A 13,895-nucleotide genomic window follows, 5' to 3' on the forward strand; every position below is an offset into this window, starting at 1 on the left:
AAAAAAACACCTTTTCGGCATAAAAATACTGCGAGAAAAAAATGCCTCTCTAGGAAGAGTGGTTAAGTGATTGGATCAGAGTGCTTTACAAAGTACTTGGCCACAGAAAACCACTATCTCATGCTCTTTTCTTGCTTTTTGGTAATTGTGGTTGAAATCTCATTTGACTAATCAGTAGGTCCACCATGGTTTATTCATTAAAGTTTTATTGTGATTTCAAATTATGTAGTTTGAGAAGTGGATATTATTTCATGTTAGTTAATAAAAGAAAAAAAAATGAATGAAATTTAACATTTCCTTTCCTTATCTTTCCCACTTATCTCTAAACTTTATTTTTGTTCTAAAATATGGCACTACAAGAAATCTGACCTTTACTGGTTCTAAATTAGAGTCATTAGTTTTGCCAGTAAAAGTATTGTCGGTAATGCATTTACTGGCATAAATGCATAGTGCTAGAAAAGACGTTTTTACTGCCGCTAAAATAACGTCATAAATTTTTTATTTCTGGCAGTAAAAATGCATTAAAATTTTTTCTTTTCAGGCACTAAAATAGCATTAGAAAAACTCCCTTTTTTGGCACTATTTTAGTGCAAAAAAAAAAATGCCTTTCGAGAGAAAAAAGCACCTTTTCGGCATTAAAATACTGCGAGAAAAAAATGCCTCTCTAGGAAGAGTGGTTAAGTGATTGGATCAGAGTGCTTTACAAAGTACTTGGCCACAGAAAACCACTATCTCATGCTCTTTTCTTGCTTTTTGGTAATTGTGGTTGAAATCTCATTTGACTAATCAGTAGGTCCACCATGGTTTATTCATTAAAGTTTTATTGTGATTTCAAATTATGTAGTTTGAGAAGTGGATATTATTTCATGTTAGTTAATAAAAGAAAAAAAAATGAATGAAATTTAACATTTCCTTTCCTTATCTTTCCCACTTATCTCTAAACTTTATTTTTGTTCTAAAATATGGCACTACAAGAAATCTGACCTTTACTGGTTCTAAATTAGCGCCATTAGTTTTGTCAGTAAAAGTATTGTCGGTAATGCATTTACTGGCACAAATGCATAGTGCTAGAAAAGACGTTTTTACTGCCGCTAAAATAACGTCATAAATTTTTTATTTCTGGCAGTAAAAATGCATTAAAATTTTTTTCTTTTCAGGCACTAAAATAGCATTAGAAAAACTCCCTTTTTTGACACTATTTTAGTGCTAGAAAAAATGCCTTTCGAGAGAAAAAAACACCTTTTCGGCATTAAAATACTGCGAGAAAAAAATGCCTATCTAGGAAGCGTGGTTAAGTGATTGGATCAGAGTGCTTTACAAAGTACTTGGCCACAGAAAACCACTATCTTATGCAGCCATTTTTTGTGTAAAACATAAAAAAATCGCCTGTGTAAAACACAATATAGAAAATTGCTATGTGCACAACGATTTTGTGTTTTTTATGGCCTGAGTATTTTCTAAAGCACTCAGGCCTATCACTGAATCTGCCTTCAGTTTTAGGAGGGCCAAGAGGGAGATCGATTGGAGTTCCCATTCTTTGAGGTTGGAAGTACAATCAATGCTGTAAATTTTAGATGGGTCTGGATTAGGAGTACGACACCCGTGGATCCATCCCACCTTTATTGTAGGTCCACCTTGACTCAAGACCTGATATTATTAACCCCATTTTACCAAACACATGTAAATAGTTTTTATTGCATTAATATTTTAGGCAGACCCCTACTGGATAATACAAGTCTCAATACCAGAGAAAAAAGAATGAATGGGGGTCCAGTCATAAGTCTTATAACTCTAAGGGCTTGTTTGATCCCCTATCACCGCTCGATTTCAGACTGAAATCCTACTAGGAACAAGGCTTGAATCAATCCTTGGACACTGCATCCATGTTTGAGAGTAATTTTCGTGACACCCCCTGTTACACTTAGAACGTGGATGCTGACTACGATCTGTTTGAAAAAAAAGTTCTCTCTCTCTCTCTCTCTCTCTCTCTCTCTCTCTCTCTCTCTCTGTTGATAATGAGAGGCAAGCCCGGCTGATGCTTGGGCCTTCGCGGTGTCGCTCCGGAAGTGGGGGGCTCTGGCTAGGGTCCCGTTCAAGTTGTCTCAGGGATTCTTTGCATCTTTATCTAGGTTCTTGGTTCGCGGCTTGCATCGACGAGTGCTTGATTTAGGGGACGTCTAGTGGTTTGTTAAGTCTCTTCACCGGGAAGCTCTGGAAGACAATGGGATTCAGAGGTCGCTCAATGCTCCTTTTTTTCGACCGTGCTCCAACAAGGATGTATTAGAGGGGTGAACTCTGGTTCGGTCGGCGTGGCAACCTTCTTTCTGCAACCTTAGGCGATGGGCGGATATGTGTCGGGCGAAGCCGGGGGATTGGTGGTGTACTGTCTGTTTCAATCGCAACTTTCGTTCAAGAGTTTTTTATCACAGGTGAGGCTCGGATCGTTCAAGAATTTGACGTATTGTTTGCCTCTCTGGTGAGTCTCGTATGCCGAAACCTTCACCTCAGGCCAGGCACCAGATCCCTGCTCCTCGTGGACCTGTTGTGTCTTTATATGATGTTGCACAGGTGTGTCTCTTGAAGGCAGGTACCTCTCCATTTTCGGCGGTAAAGATAGGATCGCTCTGGGCCCCGTTGAAGATATTTGGTGCCATCTGTTCGTCCCGTGAGGCCAGCCGTTCACCATAGTTCTACCGCTCGTATCCCGAAATGACCATCGGAAAGCATCCTTCTCAGCCATCAAGCTGTCACATTCACCCTGATGAGTTAATGAGTACATCTGTTCGCGAGATGGAGTGCGGGTCGACTTGCATTGAGAATTCATCGGGCTCTGTACGTTCATCCGGTTTTCCTCTTCGACTCTTGGGCCGCCAACACGATCTTGCTTCTGGGAGTTGTGTTGTATTTATAGCCCATGATGGATCCTGGGCCCGTTCATTTTTTGATGATCGTGGGATCTTTGGTTCTGCCAATTCTACCCTTCATATTCTGACGATATTCCTACAGTGTGAAGGTGTCCTAGTGTGCATGGGGTTCGCCCCGATGTGTTTTTTTTATTTTACCTGCATGGTCTTGTGTTCACCTTACATGCTGCAACAAACCCACTTTCTGTGTTCGACGGACTGCCTACCCGGTCAAGACGGGGGATGACCCGTGGAGGTTCTTGAAGCGTCTGTTCAGGGGGCCTCGGGGGTCTCCTGCTTGTCCGTGCATCCACAACCTTGCCCAGATTCGTTAGGTTCAGGGAGGAGTGTCGCAGGGGGTCGATGACATGTTCAACATATGGGGTATGTCCTTCGCTGAGGTTGCACGAGCACTAGGATGCAGATTTCAACCGGACAACTTTCTTTGATCCAGCAACAGATTGTTCCTTGAGCACGATCGATGGCTAGGGTCGCAAATAGTCTTCATAGATCTAAATCATTGGCCTATTCGCAAGCCTAGCTTCAAGAAGATGGTTTCAGCTCAGTTCGACGCTCAACCAGGAAAAGGCATCCTAGGGTGCTACCTGATTATTTATCATAAAGATGTGTATTTGGAATATTAGGGGCATGAATTGCTCTCGTAAGCACTTGTTCTTAGCTAATTGGATTAGATATGAAAGTCCGAACGTCGTTGCAATTTATGAAACCAAAATGGAGGATATTCCGTTATCAATGGTGTCTTACTTATGGAGATGTGGAACATATGCTTTTAAACCGGTTGTTGGGTTTGCTGGGGGCATCCTGGTTCTTTGGAAAACTTCTCTTAAAGTGGTGATTGTGGATATTGGTCATTATTCCATCTCTCTTTCTGCAAACTTGTTGTCGTCGCTATAAGATGCAGTCTTCACCTTTGTGTATGGCCTTGTTGTGTCTGCCTCGCGACCAACTTCTAAGCTGACTTAGACCAAGTTTTGGATACATTTGAAGCTCTTCAGTGTTTAGGAAGAGATTTCAATTGTCTGTTGTCCACGCAAGATTCTAGTCTACTGATTCTTCTCAACCCCTCCATTAGGTTTCAAAAGTTTGTTTGGCGGAACCAACTTTACTCGGTACCTTATGTGGGGGAGCAATTCTCATGGTCAAATATGAGGTCTCGCCCTTGCTTGTGGATACTTGATCATGTATTTCTCTCCCCAGAAATATTTCACGCAGTTCTGGATGTCACTGCTTACCTGTTGTCGCGGAACCTGTCCGATCATGGACAACTGATTGTTTCTTGGGGCGCAGGCTTCAAAGTGTGTCGTAGGTTCTTCTTTGAGGAGTGGTGGCTTCGTGTGCCAGACTTTCATCAGCTGGTTGGACAATTGTGAGCTCAACCTGCTACGAGATCTTGGGTGGCCTTCTGCATCCATGCAAAGCTTCTTCGTCTTCAGAAACGTATTAAGGATTGGCTCAACTTTAATAATCTGAACAAGTTTAGGTTCATCGGTCAGTGGGAAGCTGAGCTCTCCTCTCTGACCCAACGTCAGGTCGATCTTGATGGTGTAACAGAGGGTTAAGTGCTTCAGATGTAGGAGCGTATCGTCGTCCTCTCTGCTCTTGTTGCAGAATGAAGAGCACAAGATAAGCTTAGATGGAAGTTGAGGGCCAGAGTTGCATGGTTGGCTAATGGTGATGATAATACACAAAATTTTCACATGAACGCATCAAATAAATATAGTAAGAACCGATTCCTTTCGGTCGAGATCGATGGATGCCAGTTTGGTCAGCAAAATTGCCTACCAGCTATTACCTCTTATTTCTTCAGGTTGTATTTGGTCGACTTAGGCATTGGGGGGGGGGGGGGGGGTGTCATCAACGGTATGGGTTATAAGTGGTTGGCAGCAAACCAAATTGTTCCTCTGCAGGCTCGATTCACTGAAGTTGAGACTTCTAATGCTATTAGCGGCCTCTCGGGATGGAAGACCTCAGGCCTTGATGGTTTTCACATCGACTTCTTCAAAGCCTTTTGGTCAATTGTTAAAACTGACTTGCTCCACTTGTTTCATGAATTCTATTGTAATGCAAGGCTGCCTAAACCATACCATGTGGCAGTCATCTCTTTGATTCCTAAGAGGCTAGGGGAGACAGACATATCCAACTTCAGGCCGATTTCGGTGATGGGTGTTCTGTATTGCATTATCTCTAAGGTGTTGGCTAATCAGTTGTGTGCTATCATTGTTCGACTTGTCTCTCCGAACCAGGGGGCTTTTATTCCAGATCGAAGTTTGCAAGGGTCTTTTATTTGTGTAACTGAACTTCTTCACTCTTTACAATCGACTAGAGCACCGTACTTCTTGCTAAAATTGGATTTTCACAAGGCTTATGATAGTCTGGCATGAGATTTTCTGATTGAATCTCTAACAAATATGGGGTTTGACAGCCGGTTTATAGCATGGGTTAAGGAGTTGGTCACGAAATCCGTGTAATCGATTTTCATCAACGGACTGAGAGGGGAAGAATTCAAGTTGGCTAGAGGTGTGCGACAGAGTTGCCTCCTAGCCCCTATCCTTTTTAATATCGCAACAGATGGTTTACCTATTCTCATGAAAAGGGCAGAATAAACAGACTTCTTGGATTCCTTAGGCATTCTTGGTTTTGTTGGTCACATCATTCAATATGCAGATGATACTATAATATTTGGTCATACGAATGTTAATCAAATGTCCATGTTGTGCTTCATTATTACAGTATTCGCTGCAATTTTAGACCTTCGCCTAAACGAGATTAAGTGCGCTCTAGTCTTACTCAATGCTGGCTCTCTTCTTCAATTGATTGCTGCAAGGATCTTCAACTGCCTGATATCCGACCTTCCAGTCAATTTCTTGGGTCTATCATTGCACTCACTGCAGTTGTCAGGAATTTCGTCTTGAATGTCTACTATAGAGCAAGTGCAAGGGAGATTGCAGTCTTGGAAGGCTTGATATTTATCTTTTGCGGGCTGATTGACGCTAATATTCCATGTTTTGTCCCGATTACTATATTTTTGTATGAGCATGTCCATTATATCGACGACAGTAGAACAAACAATTAACCGTTTTCTCTTGCACTTCCTTTGGTCTGGAAATGCGTCTCACAAAAAGACCTCGCTCGTTTATTGGCAACAGATCGTTTTCCCGAGGCAACGAGGTGGCTTGGAGATTCCAACTCTAAGAAAGCGGAGTATTGTTTTAGTCTTAAAGTGGGCCTCGGTCGCTTTCACATCTTCATCTCCTTGGGCTACGTTTGTTAGGCAAAAATATGGTAGTCTACCTGACTCCCTTCTTTCGACGCCCAATTCAGTGTGTCATTCGTCCCTCAGGCTGGAGTGGCAGAAGACACTTTGCTCCTTTAGTGGCAGGGATCTTAGGCCTGTCCATGGCTGCTCATGGTTGCATTGAGCTATTGCGAGCGGAGATAGGTTCTCCATTAAGCAAGTTTACCATTCCTTGTTGCCTTTCGGGATGGACTGGTTTTCCACTGATTGTATGTGGGGTAAGGGGCCTGCTCTAAGGGCTAAAGCTTTGGCATGGCTAGTGGCTTTGGATCGTGTTCAAACCCAGATTAATGTCAGAAAACAAGGGCTTCAATTTTCCAACATGTGTGTTCTTTGCGAGAAGGCAAAAGAGGACATGACTCACCTATTTTGGTTTTGCTCGATTGTTCTAGACCTATTTTTTCAAACTTGGGGTGCACCGTCTGTTCAAATTCGTCTGAGTTCCATTATTCGGGACCTCTTGCTTGGTCCCATGATTTTACAGCAAAAAAAAATGGGGATTATTATGGTGGGTATGGTTTTTTCAGCATGGTGGGTGATCTGGACTGAAAGAAACAACATCTTCTTCAGGGGCATCAAATTTGATTTTGGAAGGCTTCGCCAATGGGTTATGTCTCATGTGTATCTAGCTCTTCAATTATATAGTAGAGACAGGGGTGTTATCTGCTTGTACTCTGAACTGTGCACATTCACCATCTAAATTGTGGTTGTCTTACTCCTATGTTCTTCTCTCATCCAATATTTTGGTAATGTTGAATGCTCTCTCTCTCTCTCTCTCTCTCTCTCTTTCTCTCTCTCTCTCTCTCTCTTTACCTACTGCAGCCAGCAGTGAGGGCGTGGCCGATGGCGAAGGATGAGGTCAATGAGACCGAGGCAACGTCGGGGGACACCAGCATCGTTGGTTATGCCACCAGCAAGATAGGTGGTGTCCCCCTTTTCTTCTTCCTTCCTCTTCGTTCTCCCCCCTTCTTCATTCTTCTTTGATCCCCCCCTCTTCTTCTTTCTTTCCCCATTTTTAGGTTTTTTCATAAATTAGGGTTTTTTCATTGATTAGTTTTCTTTAATTTTCATTAACTAGGATTTTTTTTATTTTCATTGATTAGGCATTTGAATCAAATTTCTTAAATTAGAGCTTTTTATAGTTAATTTGATTAGAATTTTTTATTTGATTTTCTTTGACTAGGGCTTTGAATCAAAATTTTAAAATTAGGGCTATTTATAGTTAATTTGATTAGGGTTTTCTTTTATTTGATTAGTGTTTAATTTTATTTTCTATGATTAGGGCTTTGAATCAATTTTTTTTTAATTAAGGCTTTTTATAGTTAATTTTATTAGGGATTTTCTTTTATTTGATTAGGGTTGTTTTTTTATTTTCTTTGATTAAGGTTTGAATTAGGGCTTTTTATTTAATTTTATGGTTTATTTTTTTATAGTTTATGTTATTTTGGTTTAGTTATGATTTATTTTCTTGCATTTTAAGGTTTAATGTTTTAATAGAGTTTGATAATTTGATTTTTATAGTTAATTTGATTTAATAGGATTTGATATTTTTATGATAAACATTCATAATTAGATGTAATATGACATTGATTGAATTATTTGTATATAAAAAAAATATCAATTCTTATTTTTTCTTAAAATACTAAAATTTTAAATATTTTTTCATTTTTAGATCCAATTCAAGATCCATATTTGGGGCAAAAATTTATGATTTTAGACATATGTTCGTAATTGGATCCATATATAATACCAATTATAACGTTGTGATATCAAAAAATTATTGCGCATTTTTTATGATATGGTATTTGAATGCAATTTAGCATTTATATTCTAGGCAAAAAATCATAATTTTAGACATGTTCGTAATTGGATCTATATGAGAGACAAAAATCCATTATAAACTTGTTAAAACATGTAAAATGATGGTCGAATTAGGTCTTACTGTCCACAATGAAATAATCAGACCCATTATCTATGTATGTCCAAGTTGTTCGCACATCATCAACAAACAACGAACATTTGGAACACAACATCCGTGTATGGTCGAAGCAAATGTTGAACTTGGTGCACTTGTTACGAAACAAATAAAATGAGTGTTCCGTCCATTTTGTTTGTTCATTTCGTCCAATCCTAAACAAGCTATTAAACAATCATAAGATTAACAATTCAATTCAGGCCTCCATTAAGAACTCAAGAGGTTTGCCTTTCCAAATATAGCATTCTTTTAACAAGCCTATATTCGCCAAGCACGAGCAAACTTATTTTACAATGCAGTATTTTTTGCTATTAGGTGTAATATATGGGGATGTCAACAGGTTGGATTTACACTGACCCGACTCGAACCAAACCATATAGGGTTCGGGTATGGTGATAAATAAGAAGACTCGAGTTCGGAATCAAAGATATGATTAATACATGGATCCAAGTATAGTTTATGAAATTTTGTACCAAACCGGGGGCCGACCTGAGTTATGATTAAGACCTAAAAAATTTTAATGTAAAATGATAAAATTTATGGTTTTACTAGCTATGGCTCGGGTCTGGTTCATGTAGTTATTATCGAGTCCGAGTATGGTTTCTCTTATAATGGGTCCGATTAGACTCAAATTGAGACCCGATACCATACCCAAAAATAAAGGTCAGGTCTTGTTCCATCTGGGTCTAAACCAAACCTGACCCATTGACACCCTAGTAATATATAATACTAAAACTGTCACAAAAATTATGACATAGTTAAGGATTGTCATAGGGACATGCCATTTTGCCTAGTGTCAACTAACACATCATGACAATTAATACGTTCATGGAACATATGCATGTCCTATCTTGTTCATAGACTGCACGACAAGACACATTGTTTTGTCCTCTCCTATTTGTGAATCAAACAAACCCTAAATGTGGTAAGGTCTCTTGGAGAGTTGCTCCAGCAATCGAATGCTCTGTCAGTGTGGTAATTAAAGTAGTAGTTGGTAATTAACACCTCATTTGAATGTTAGCTAAAATTAGGGATGGCACTGGATCGGGGGGAAACGGGGCCCTGCCCTGCCTTGTCACGCCCTACTTGGACTGAGGATGGAGGACATGAAACAAAGAATGGAATGGGGATGGAGGTTAAAATCAAAACCTATGTGAGGATGGAGTCAGGGATGGACTTACTCTTGCCTCCACCCTACCTCACCCGACCCCACTCTATCCCTGATCTTCGTTAAAAAATTACTATTATACCCTTACACATATTATAAAATTCTCTCTCTCTCTCTCTCTCTATATATATATATATATATATACATATATATATATTTCACCCTAACATAGAACCTTTCTCAAATATCTTCCCTTTTTCCTCATCTTCCTTTAACGAGTCATGAGAGTTTTCATTTCTATCCTCTCCTCCCTCTAACGACGGAAGGCGACAACTGCTGAAGGATCGGGGAAACAGGGCCCCTCCTTGTCTCCCCCCATTTGGACCGGAGATGGAGGACATGAAACGAGGAATGAACCAAGGATGGAGACTAAAATCAAAACTCGTGTGAGGATGAAGGCAGAGATGGAGGGCAAAAATTTGAGATGAGGCGTGGGTGTAGTCCTTGTCCCCTGCCTCTGTCTACTGCCATCCCTAGCTGAAACTAGGAACTGGAGTTCACAAATGCCATCACATTTCCTTTATTTCTCATAACAAAATTAGTGTTAGACAATTCCCCAATGTTGATAAAAATTAGTTTATTAAGAAAAAAAATAGAACGAATCAAATCAGTCATCACTAATGCTAGTGTGACACTGCAAGATGGTTGTTTCCCCTAGCATTGATAGAGGAAACAAAGTCCTCTTGTTTCATAATGCCTTTTGCAACAAATGCCAAATTTCTATATGCACTTCCCACTTAAGAGTTGATGTTGTAGTAAAATGAATCATATAGAGGTAGCCATGATTTACCAAATTGATAATGTAATGTTCGTATGTGCTTTATCATATAGCTTGATAATATGGTTGTTGCTTTGTTCTTTATTATTTACATTTTTCTCTCTGTTATGCATTTATAAGTTTGTCTTGGCAATTAAGTGTCACGGGCTTACTTTTTTCAATAAGCCAGTGCGGTGCGACGATCCTTCCTTATCGCCACAAGTCTTTCTATCACTCTGTCACGAACATAGAATGCTTTGCAAACCCGCAACACACCAAGCTGGCTAAGCTGGACAGCCTAATGGCCGAAGGCCGCGTACCAACACCTTTTTATGTGCTGAATCATTTTCATTAGCCCTGTGCACCACCCCGTGCGTAGCTGCCTAGTGGAAGCTGATCACGCACATTTCCAAATGCGCATTTTATGTAGTCCATGCCGCTTAGTGCATAGCCGTTCTATACCAACTATCACTTCCAAAAGCGGCACAAACTTTGCCTGAGCCCTACGTGCCATGAAGCGTATTATAGCTCCATGCGTACGACATAACAAAACCTCGTCATCAAAGGAACAAGACCTTATGGCCCTCAGTCTGAAGACCAATTGATGATTGAACATCATAGCGAAGAGCACCACCCAAACTCATTCGCCGGTGCCTAGGCATTCACTCGCCTAGCCCTGAGTCACCATATTCAGTTGGAATCACCTAATGTGATCCTTAGGGGAATTAGCCCTAACTCACATGCACCCCGTGCATCCAACCGCTGTGTGGAACACTCTTGCAAGCCGAGAAGTCCTTAACCAAATCTCTAAAGGCAACATCCTCGGATCCGTTGGCACTACTTAACCGAACAACACTTCACGTTTGTGCTGCCACACAGTAATGCATTAACGACGATACTGATGTCTATCGCATGTCGTGCTACCACTGCACGTCACTGATCAAGCGAACTCATACCGCATGTTCCTACACTCGATGCATTTTTCACTCAGTAGAGCTTTGCGTGTCCTATGTGTCCTATTCAGAAAGATCGGCCAAACATATGTTCTTTTCTATCCTATAGTTGCTTATGATGGTAAGACATACAATATAATTCCTACGTCAAAATATAACATATAAGACTTTTCACACCCTTAAATCAGAATGACTAAAACTGTAATTGGATAATGACGAGCTTGTGAAGGTTGTGCGGCAAATCGAAATTTTGGTTGAATTGAAAGTTTGTAAAATAGCCTGAATAAAACGCAAATCACTTTTGTCAAATTACTGGTAACTGCATCTCTTACATCATAGATTGTATATTAAACACAATGAGATTCTTCAACAAGCTAATGCAATATGGCAAGCAGTTTCAGTTTTGAACCATTTTATGATTATCCCTTAGAAGAGCCATGAACCAATTTGTATTCCTGATCTGCAGGCTGCAGCTGCAAGGTGCACCACGCATATTTGAGAAACCTGTGTGCAGCTCATCTGTAACTTATGGAGATCCACTTCTTGACTTTTATAAAGATCTTCCAGATGAACAGTGGGTTAGAAGAACAGATTTTACGCCACTCTGTTGTATAGGGCAGTCATCAACACTCTGCCTGGAACTTCCAAGTCTTCTCTACCAGATATCCGTGAATATTTTGCTTATTACAAAGATGTAGAAGGTAAATTCACATTGCAACAAGGGTTTTCTTATTCACATGGTCTGGAATTGGTTCCCATTGTCAAACCTCCATCTGGAATAAGGTTGCCTTACAATATACTATTTAAGATAAATTATTTGGTTCACTTTGGCTATCTTGTGGGTCCAACACTTACAAACGAGTTCTACCAGTTGCCGAGTCCTTCTGTGACACCACTTCGTTACATAGAACTGGCCCTGGAAAAGCTCTCCCAATTAAGAGATTGCGGCTTTGAACCTGAAAAGTGGTTGAAATTAGGAATGTCGCAAAATATGCTGCAAGATTGGGGCAGTCATTCAATTCATCAACGAAAACTCTTAATGTCTATGCATCTGAAGTTGAAAATATTCCTGATGTAGAATATGGTAAGTACAATTTTTCTGACGGAATAGGAAAGATCTCTTCTTCCTTTGATAAAAAGGTGGCAGAAAAATGTTGCTGTAATATAAGGACACCATCTGCCTTCCAAATAAGATATGGAGGCTACAAAGGTGTTGTTGCTGTTGATCCTAGATCAATTTTTAAGTTGTCCTTAAGAAAGAGCATGTGTAAGTACATGTCAAACAACACCCAGCTGGACCTTTTAGCTTGGAGCAAGTACCAGCCTTGTTTCCTGAATCGTCAAATAATCAATCTCTTGTCAACTCTGGGGGTTAAAGATCACATCTTTGAAACAAAACAAAATGAAGCTGTAGATCAACTGGATAAAATTTTAATAGATGCAGAAGTTGCAGTGAAGTCCCTTCAGGTCATGTCTCCAGACGAAAACATTAAGGTTCTTACAGAGATGCTACATTGCGGTTATATGCCAAATTCTGAGATATTTCTTTCAATGATGCTGCAAACATTTCGAGCAACTAAATTGTGGGAACTTAAGAGAAGAGCAAGGATTATTTGTTACAGAGGGAAGAACCATGATGGGTTGCATGGATGAAACTAGAACTCTGGAATATGGCCAGGTTTTTGTGGTATTGGAGATTCAGAGTGTCAACCACTTACGTTGTTCAGAGCTCAGTTGTAGTTGCCAAAAACTCTTGCCTACACCCTGGTGATGTGCGTGTCTTGCGGGCTATTGATGTCCCGGCTCTGCATCATATGGTTGATTCTGTTGTCTTTCCACAGAAGGGGAAAAGGTATGATGGTCTTTTCGGACTATTACTGGTTATCTATTTTTTTGCTAATATAACCTTATTGTTCTAAATTTGTCTGATGTGAAAAAAATCATTTATGAATGTCATGAAACAGTGTTGATCAGACACCTATTGGAGTATAAAACTGATGTGTACCATCTAGTTCCATCTCAAACTCCTTTCTTTATTTCCTTTCTTTGAAGCTACTTCAGGTCTCCCCTGCTTAAGATTGGAAGGAGACAGGCATTACTTGAGAGGAGCAAAGAGCCCAGTTACTCTGTAAAAATATATCACAGCCTAAGACAAAAGACAATGTACATGCATTCAGATGCATTAACTAATATACATTCGTCATACCCCTTGCCTTTTTGTATCAATCTCCATCATTAACATCATGATTTGTAACGAAAATGGCTTTTTAGAAATGTCACTAGATTGATCCACATGTCATAATTGTTACCAACATTGGAATTGTTATTTCAAGGCCACATCCAAATGAATGCTCTGGGAGTGATCTGGATGGAGATTTGTACTTTGTGCGTTGGGATTCTGCGCTTATTCCACCCCTGCAAATTCACCCTATGGACTATGATCCTGCACTACCAAAAGATCCCGATCGCAATGTCTCAATGGAGGTATTTATTTTGTAAACTAGTTCTTCCAAATGATCATTTCTCTTACTCAGTTGATACTGGACATGATGAATGGCAAGCTTTCTGTTGATAATTGTTATAGTCATCCTTTGAAGCCTTAACGTATAACGGTCACAGATTTTAGGAGGAAGTGTCAAACAATGAGAATTTAGTATAAAAATGTCTTTCCAATTAAAATGTAATTGGGATCTTGATTTCTCTGACTTTATATAATAATCAACAACCCTTAAAATTATCACAATCCTAAAAACAACATAAGTACACTATCAAGAGTTGGGAAAAGCCATTTGACAGACATGATCTTCATTTCTTAATCTTTTA

General features: G+C 39.8%; 1 pseudogene; it reads left to right on the forward strand.

Moving 5' to 3' along the window:
• Positions 1-4,786: 4,786 nt before the first annotated feature.
• Positions 4,787-13,675, forward strand: LOC149841322 (RNA-dependent RNA polymerase 1-like; annotated as a pseudogene).
• The last annotated feature ends 220 nt before the right edge of the window (positions 13,676-13,895 follow it).

The sequence above is a fragment of the Nuphar pumila genome, chromosome 4, assembly GCF_984573655.1.
Source record: "Nuphar pumila chromosome 4, dmNupPumi1.hap1.1, whole genome shotgun sequence".
Classification (NCBI taxonomy): domain Eukaryota; kingdom Viridiplantae; phylum Streptophyta; class Magnoliopsida; order Nymphaeales; family Nymphaeaceae; genus Nuphar; species Nuphar pumila.